This window comes from Lasioglossum baleicum, chromosome 13 (assembly GCF_051020765.1).
Source record: "Lasioglossum baleicum chromosome 13, iyLasBale1, whole genome shotgun sequence".
In the NCBI taxonomy this organism is placed as follows: Eukaryota; Metazoa; Arthropoda; class Insecta; order Hymenoptera; family Halictidae; genus Lasioglossum; species Lasioglossum baleicum.
Window position 1 is genome coordinate 6,170,776 of NC_134941.1, and position 9,572 is coordinate 6,180,347.

The 9,572-nt window shown below is 35.1% G+C and overlaps 1 long non-coding RNA gene across 1 annotated transcript in view; it reads right to left on the reverse strand.

The window, feature by feature from the left end:
• LOC143215227 (uncharacterized) overlaps positions 1 to 9,572 on the reverse strand; it is an 87,495-nt gene extending 77,923 nt beyond the window's left edge. Inside the window, exon 1 of the long non-coding RNA XR_013010327.1 lies at positions 9,512 to 9,572. This is a non-coding gene — a long non-coding RNA (uncharacterized LOC143215227). The remainder of the gene's footprint in view (positions 1 to 9,511) is intronic.

Below are 9,572 nucleotides of genomic sequence, written 5' to 3' on the forward strand. Positions count from 1 at the left end.
GCTGTTTGTGCGTTAGAGTGTTATATTCTAAGGGGTTTTAACCCTTTTCGCTATAATTATTTCTCTAGGTATGCAGCTGTACATAAACCTGGTTATCACGCCAGAGGTGACTTCAGAATGCACGAAATGAAATATGTTTTTGTCACGCTTTTCTTTGTAAATTTGCGTAGCTGCGGGCTTTCTCTTTAAATAAATCATTTTTGTAGTACTCGTTTCACATTTGCTAAAAATAGTCGTTCTTACTGTGCTACACGAGAGTATCCTGTTGTAGAATTAACATTATTTTATGACCGACTACAAATGATTATCTAAATTTTCAATCTCTTAAAACCAATTCGAAAATTCAACATCAAGTAAACCATTACTTTTCTTATTTAGATAGAATCAAATACGTAATGAACGTGTCAAAGTGTGCAATATAGAATATATTTAAAATGCTGTTTCATATATGAATAAATACATTTTTGTGAATTTTCGTTGGAAAACGTCAATTGAACTTTAATGAATTTTTGCGAACGCAATCTGCAGTCTGTTGCGTTGACGTGGTCATTAATAAAATAATTACAAATATATTACAAATGCAGTGTTAAAATGTAAGCAACGTAAAGTACACTGGTGAAATAGTGTACCAATGATTTTATTTAAAAATGCTATCCAAGACGTATCTAAAAATTACATAAACTATTTCAGCTGTTTATAAGTACCTTGTTTATAGGTAAGAAAAAAGAATGAACGAAAGGAATAATAAAAAGCAGTCAATCCACAAGATAACTCCAGTCAAATTTTATAAATACCACGACCAGCTTATTCTCATGATGGAATGGAAGTGGAAACGCACGAGTTGCGGGTTTTAATAAATTCTCCGAAGACTGCACATCCCCGCAGGAATGGGTGTTCACAAGAGGATCGACAATAAAAGTGCAATGCGCCGAACGTAAGGTCTAAAGGATCGTCATACCTCGTGGAGGGCATAGCCTGCCACCTTGCGAAATCCTCCATAAGCTATCACGCCTCGTTTATGTTGGCCGAGTCTTCGGAACACACCGATCTTCGCGGTAAGATCTGCGAAAAATCCGTGGCTAAAGAAAATCGTGATAGTATTTGCATTCGACACTTTGTTAAGATAACACAATGAAACTCTTGAGCTGACTGCATTTCCAAAAATTCGCGGGCAACTTTATGTTGCTTAATTCTATGCCAATTCATGCAGTATCACTTTTTTTATAAACCTATTAATAAATAAGCTACTGCTACTATAAAGTATTCAATTACTTCTTCCAAATAAATTACTTATCTTTAGATAAAGAATGTATAGACTTTCTAGAAGTATTCTTTTCGCTAAAATAATATGACAACACGAATTTGTCGTTACAATAAAAAACCTTAATAAGTACATTATAAAAAATATCCTTGATTCTAATAGTCAACTTGGTCCTAATAATATTAATTTTTCCTGCACGAATGTGAAATTAACGAAGTTATTAATACCCTGTCAATGGACTGGTTTTTTCATATTTTGTTATATTAATTTTATAAATCTAAATGAATCTTGCTTTTTACATTAGTTTCAAATTCAACATCAGTTTTTCTGCTCAAAAGAATGATTTTACTGCACCCTTCCATGCATTTTCATTTCCTATATTAGGCGTAAGTAATTAGCGTTATGGCTCTGTCGATAAAGTGTTAAAACGTTCAAGATAAATGGAGCACCCTGTACACATTAAGTTAATCGATATAATGGAAGATAAATTATGAAACACAACAATAGATTAATGGCTTCTAGTGAAGTCTCTGTTTTATCCTTTTCTTGCGAATATATTCGCCGATCGAACACTCCTGAGGAACGTATATCAACATATCATTTGAATATATCGATCTCGCTTAAATTACAATAAGTCGTATTCTTTGAAACTGTTCGTTTATCTCGCAATCGTTAAGCATTCGCTATTAGGCTTTCCCGTTCTCTAGTGACTCTAATCAGAAGAACAATAGCAAGAGAGGCAGCAGTATACGTAGCACAATGTACCACTATATTTGCTTGAATGCCTAACTGTAGTTTCCGTAATGCGGTGCTCAAATACCAGCATTGTCGAACAACGTCTAACGTATCAGCAGGTTGTGCCTGTTATCTTAAGTGAATAGAAGATTTCGAGATTCTTACATTACGGACACGGAATCGTATTTTGTCTTGCGTAAGAATCCACGTTCTAACATGAAGAAAATGCATTTAGTATCGTAGATGCGTTCGTATCAACTGAACAAGAGACTTCGAGGCTCTTACATTGCAAATACAGGATTGCATTATTTTGTCTTGCGTAAGAATCTCTAAGAAAATGCATTTGGTATTACAGATGTTGCTTGCATTCTGTTAAGAATAGTTCAGGAGTTTAAATTTACATTCAACAAATTTAACAACTATTCTGGGCTTATTTTAAAACGTCCCTGTTTTCACTAGAGTTTTCACTGAAGATTTTATGCATTCATGACAGAAACAAATGTAACTAGACTGCGAATTTTTATGCATTTATGAAGAAATTGGTTGAAATCTAAGAACATCGTTATGCTGTGTTCAATGTAAAAAATCTATTAAGTGAATTTTTATTTAAAATATTTTTATTTTGCATAAACATCCACAGTCTGATTATAACTATTACACGAAAAAGTACATTCTCATTTGTCTTCTGTTCTTTGCAATTGGCTCGGAAAATTTTTATTTTCACCTAACTTGAATTGTAATAAAAGTAAATTGTGAACAAGTAAAAACATACTTTCTTTTACTAAATAAAAATTAAAAAATTTCAAATAAAAACGTCATTCAAAAAAACAATTTATAGTTTTAATAGCAGATGATTTATGCTTTACAGTGAGTCAAGGATAATTGTTGTACGATTCTCCATCGCGAAGTTATAACAGTTTAAATATTACACGTCTACTGTATGACTAATCTACAGTGGTTTTACCGATTTAGTTTTGCACAACGTATTTGTTTAGTCGCCACACGTTTTTATCTATGAGCGTACGATTTTTTCGTTGCTCTAGAATTGTTTCAACGCTTTTCCCTGGTCAAGGCCCAGGTTTTGACAGGATGAAGAGCCTATCCGAAAAAAAGGGAGAATTCCAAGCTCAACCCTTGCTCGTGAGGGCTCAAAGGAAGGGCACGCACATGCGTGGAATAAAGCGGTCCCCATTGTCGGAGGAAATTGCCTTTGCAATGTTCAGGAGGCTGTTTCCATTCGGTCGCCTCCTACGACAACCTGTATTTTGTCTGAGCAGGGACTGTACGTGGAAAGAAAGAAGATAGGAACTCGGTTGGCTACTGTTAACGTATGATGATACCCTTTGAGGACTGAACGTTATCTGGGCGGTCTATTGTTCGGGGTGGATCTGAAACTTTAGAATGGGAGAGACACAATAGTAATAAAACTAACCTGAGCAATGCCGGAGAATAGGAGTAGTTGCACTTTGCTCGACAGTTTTCTGATTAATGCGACAGGAATTTTTATTAGGAAAAAGTTCAACGTGTGGTGGTCACCCGAATCGTACCCTCGTGGATGAATTCGCTATTATTTATTGAACTACGAATTTTTATGCGGAAAAAAAGCGAAAGTTGCTCAAGACAATTGCAAAAACGGGAGTTGAATCGATAATTTTGATAAATTGCAAAGTGCAATGGTATTTTCAATTTCATTTAATGTTTATAAAAAAGTATATTTGAACAGAGTTCCCATTCTCGAGAGATTGTCAACGTTTGAACTATAATTTCGTTAAAAAAGGGGTGCAATAATAAATAGACAGCGGATCTTTGTGCAAAATAAAAATTTTCTGCCTAAATTGCAACAAACTGGAGTGAGATAGAAAATTTTCTTTCTTAATATGTTTAATAGGTTGAAAATGATATAATAGTCTTTTTAAATTCTTCTAATATATTTTTACTAAATTTAAATTTATTATTTTTCTAATGAATTTGGACCCATTTCAAAGCACAAACTTTTCTAGAATATTTATGCCCGATATAGCAGGTGAGATTTCAGAAATTACTGTTTTGGGCGAAATTATCACAGTTTACACATCGACAATTTTTCAAGAATCAGAAATTTAGTATTCAAATAATTTTTGGATATATTGTACGTCCTGTTCTGATGGAACGGTAGAAGAAATTGCAATTTTAATGCCATAGTTGGGTGCAGATAAAAATGAAAAGATAGGACAGAAATTAAAGTAATACAGGTGTGCTCGGAGCGAAATCCTTGTCAAGAGAAAGAACGGCAATGGAAGATCACCTACACAGTTGCAGGGAACACACCTGTGCAATTGTAGCCCGTTAAGAGGATTCAGTTTGACGATCCCTTTTTGCCCCTCCTTTACTTTATTCCTAGAATATTGTCTGAAATTAACGCGATTACGTTTACTTATGGTTTCCGTGGAGGCGAGACAAGCGTCTTTCTCGATTACTGTACGTCCGATATTCGACGAATTGTTTCAGTAGTTGTACACTCATCAACAATAAGATGGTTATGGAAGATTGTGAAACTTCTCTTCATGGTTCGGAAGAGTAACAGTAAAGATGCAAGCAGTACAATTCATAGCAGTTGCAGCAATTGAAATTCACCATGCATCCAGTTTTTAGTAACTATAATACACTGCAGATCTTTTTAAAGAGTTCTAACATAAATTCGCTCGACAGTAAATATAAATACAGTGGATCCAAATATTTGAACTGTGATAATACCGTAAAAAAAATTATTTGCATTAACAAATAATAAATCAAATTGTATTTTTATTCGTTAATAATAGATCATTTTTGGAATTATTTAAATAACTTTCATTTAAATAAAAAGTTTAGTTATTATTTGCAATTAAAAGCTCACGTTTATTTATTATTTAATTATTTATTATTTGAAATGAAATTTGCCCAACACTGATTGTAGTGTCCCAATAATTTTAACGATTTAGAATTATACAAATGACAGAATATAATTTTGTACTTTATTGGTAAATAAAAATAGTCACCGAACAGGACCACACGTATTTATGTTACAACTCGAGACAAAATATAAATGTTCTACATTTCAAGATGAGCAGAATAGAAATTTATTTAATTCACTAATAATTTTAATCGAGAATCATACATCGGTGTCAATAAATTCTATTGTCTCAAATTGCACCTGCTCAACTTTCCCATTAAGGCATGAAATCCGCAGTCTAGCGGCCAATAAAAATACGAATTTGAATAGCAGTTGATTATTCGTGATCGAAAACTGAAAGTTTAACTAGCAAACAGGGCCGACAAAGCTCCTCAAAGGGGAGACGAGAGAAAAGGAGGATTCTTCGTCAATCGTACTCCAAGACACGTTAGAAAGGACTCTTAGCATTCATAGAAAGAATGATCGCTGGAAGTAGAAAGTTCTTCACTCGCACGCTTCATTGTAATCTGAAACCGTGGAAATGAAAGCATTCTGCGCGATGCCTTTATGACACACAGCGGAGGAGTTTCTATAATCATCAAGTATGGTCGTCGGTTGTCATTCACGTGAGAAACTGTACGCACGAACACGCCGTACACGAGAGAATCCATTTCCTCCGTTTCTGCAAGCGAGTTCAAATCGGTGTGGAATTTCGATTTTTAATCGTTGGAAAATATAAGATGTTTCAGTGATTCCAATCGCGCTTCCAATATCAATCTTTCCGCGTAACCAACTGTTTTTTAATGCTCTCCGCGGTATATAGATCCTTCGTTCTTCGGAGATTAATCGTTGATGAAGAGTTTATACATCAAGCGAAACGATTCATCATGCCATTAAATCAGAATACACCGTGGAACCCGGGCTTTTAAAATATTGAGAAATAAATATTATTTTACAATTTAACTCTGTGTTATACCTCTGAATCCATATAAACTCGTATGGAATTTCAGTTTTGATACGCAATTTTGAATATAACAAATAAATGCCTTGCACATTCCCAATATTTCATAAACTATATTAACTGTATACGTTTTATTACATTTCTAACGTTTCGCGTTTTAACAAGTCGGATTGTTGTAATTCGATTGTTATACTATTATAGCACGTTGACGTATGGTACTTCCATTTTTATAATGTATACAAAATCGTATGATATAATCAAAAATACACAGAAATATTAATAACCAAGATTCCATTAATCTGCGATAGCGATAACATTTAAGATAATTTTCTTTTTAATATTTAATCCGTTCACTACTTCTTTTTAATTGCGTTGCCGACTAATTTATTTTTCGATCGAACAGTTCGTTGATGCAATGGTAAATTGTGATGAACCAATTTTATACTTGTTTGTTTACATTTTAATTATCGGTTTTTTGACAGATTGAAAATTTATAAAAAAAACTTCGCTTCCGTGATTATAATTATCGTAGACCCAATAATAACGTGTTATGCACTGCAGGCAGACAGGTCTTCTGCACGTTTTGTGTTCAAGAAACATATTTTGCGGACATCAGTATGTAATTTGCTGTCTCTGTAATTATAAAAAACCGAACGTATTCATGCTTACCGCTGATGGAACGATTTTCACGTTGAAAACATGAATAACGACAGTGATAGACACTCGATTTGTTTGATCGAACAATTTCTGCCAGTATAGTATTGCTGTTAATGAATTCATTAAAAAGTTCTAACGTAATTGTCAATAAAAATCAAATTAACAAGAAAACCGTGAGATTATTACATTTTTCTGTAGGTTTATGTTACCTCTTTGCACTTGGAGCTATTTTAACTCGAAAATTAAAGATTTCTTCCAACCAAGAATAAATTCCATTTTATATATATTTTTTTATGAATATGAAATTGATATAATACCTCATGCAATACTTAAATGTTTAGTAATTGATCAGTAGACTGCGGATCTTTATGCAAAATAAAAATATTCTGCGTCGATTGTAGGAAGCAGTAGTTAAATAAAAATTCATTTTATCCCTTAATAGTCTCTTTTCACGTTGAAAACAGCATAACAATATTCTTAGACTTTTTTATATCCTTCACTGTTTTATATTTCAACCAGTTCATTTCTTCATAAATGCATAAAGATCCGCAGTCTATTGATTGTCTAATGACACCAACATATTTAATAATGTAAACAATATTTCGAATAATGATACAGCAAGTTTTGGTGGTAACTGGTAACTTTGAGTAACCATTCGGGTGCTGAGGGTTGATATTTTAAACGTATAATATGTACAAATATTGAAGCTAGGAAATTATGACAAGTTAACACTCGCAAGGTAAGGTCTAATAACACATAAATAGTAAAGTGGGGTCTCTTAGACCCTGACAAATGAATTTCATAAATAGCCTCGTTCTTAATAAATCTAGAATAACACAGGATAAATAGTAAACGAACAGATTTAATTTTATTCATATAAAAATTCTTTTCGAAAATCTGAAGCTGGGTTCTCCGAGACCCCATATTACCTTGAGAAGGTTAATAATGTAATTTATAGTCTCCCGCTACCAATACCGATTCCCCACTATCAAACTCCCCAACCCCCTCCTACACTCCACAGAAGTTTGATGGGGAGGACCCAAGAGTGTGGGAAGGGGTCGTCCGCGATTATACAATTAACAAGATCGAGTTTACCTAGACATTTTGCTATTTTTATCCTAGTATATGTTTGACCCAACACATTTATTAAACCATTTCCTACTAGACAGAGCCTTCCAATTACAACAATTCTAAAATAAATAACCTGGGACGATACTTCTGTGATTGTCAGGAAGAACGCCGCATGTATCACATATTTTCACTTTCGATATATTGCCGTATAAAGTTTTGATCACGAAAGCTTTGACATAGGACGTCGGTTAAATTGCATTATTTTTTTGAGCCTTCGTATTTGTTTTCACGACTTTTTTTCTGGTAAATACATAAAAATCCTACAGTGTAAATTAATAAGTAAATATAGTCTCAATTAATGCATAAACTGAAATTTTTTGAAATTGTGACATGCGGCATTTTTCCTTGCAGCCACAAACTTAACTGATTGGAAGAACCGACAGGAGAGGATCGAGCGTTGAAAACGCGTACAAGAGCCGGGGAAATTTTCTAAATAATATAGAATTTCTTCAGGAGCTGTGTAAATAAAAAAAAGTAGCTCCTTGACGACGAACAGTGACCGAAGTTACTGAGAAAGCGAAAATAGACTTGGGGGACAGTTTAACGACAACTCTCGGACGGAAAACTAGAACGCTCCTCGAAAGATCTAACACGGGTAAGCGAGCTAACGTTCCAGAAACTCGATCAAGCTTTAAGAACCTTATTCGAAATTGATGCGCGCGGTTGCAGCCGACCGTGCGATCCATTTGCCATCTGGCCGCAAAATCTTCTGTCGGTTTCCTTAGTCAGACTGCTATTTTGTCAGGCGACGGGCTCGAAATAGATACTTGACCCCGTTCGCACGGGACATCATGTTGAGAAAATACAGATATCTTACTTAGAATTGCGCTCGCAACAGACATATTAGAATATACATAGGAAGCACTAGACAGACAGGAACTCCTTGAAAGACAGTACCTTATACGGCTTGGAACAGGGACGGAAACTACTGTGTCGACCCACCTCTCTTCGACGTCGCGACAATCTAATGGTTGAAATGAAAACGCGCGTGTCACGCCGCTTGCTATGATGAAAATGAGAAACGTTGAACGCTCATAAATACTAGCTCCGATCCGGAATCGGACGAAACTAGGCTCGATATCGCACTATGAGCCAAGAACAGGAGTGGGTAGTACTCGAATCACAAGACAGTAGGGAGAAATACGAAAAGTGAAGAACTCCTTTTTCCAGCATTGCAAGAGTACGAGATTCGCGTTCTCATTTCTCGATAATACAAAAATGGGGTTTATCAGTAGTCAAAAACGCTAGATAAAAGATCGATCTAGAGCGCTATCTCCCTCAAAAGTTCTATTTTTTCGTTTACGAGGTGTAATTTTCATTATTCGAAAGCATACAACTGCGTATGTAGCTATTTTCATAGTTGCCAAATGATGCGAATTACACCTCGTAAACGAAAAAATAGAACTTATAAGTGAGATAGCGCCCCAGATCGATCTTTTATCTAGCGTTTTTGACTACTGCAAAACCCCCATTTTTGTAAATATTATCGACGAATGAGAAGGCGAATCTCACCCCCTTGCAATCCTGGGAAGAGTCTACCGCCATAAGAAGGAGAGAAAAAGGCTTGAAAAGTCCCAGACGTGCGGTTTTTTTAGTGGGAATTGGGGGGACACCGACCACCTGTGTCCCCCGAGTCCCACATAACCCCTTCCGGGGTATACGTAAAAGTATTTTTCCCCACGTCTTTAAGAAACAAAAAGAAGGCTCGACATCGTACCGTAAATTAATAAATACAAATAACAAATTCGTTTCAATTCGATCGATCGTCGTGACACAAGAGGAAATCACCGCAAGAAGGCGACGACACGATACAAGAAAAAATTTTAATCGCTGGATGAAACAAGAAAATAGTACTCACCACATAACGGTCACCGTATTGCGTTGTACACTTGCAAACTTTCTGCGTCTTGATAACAAAT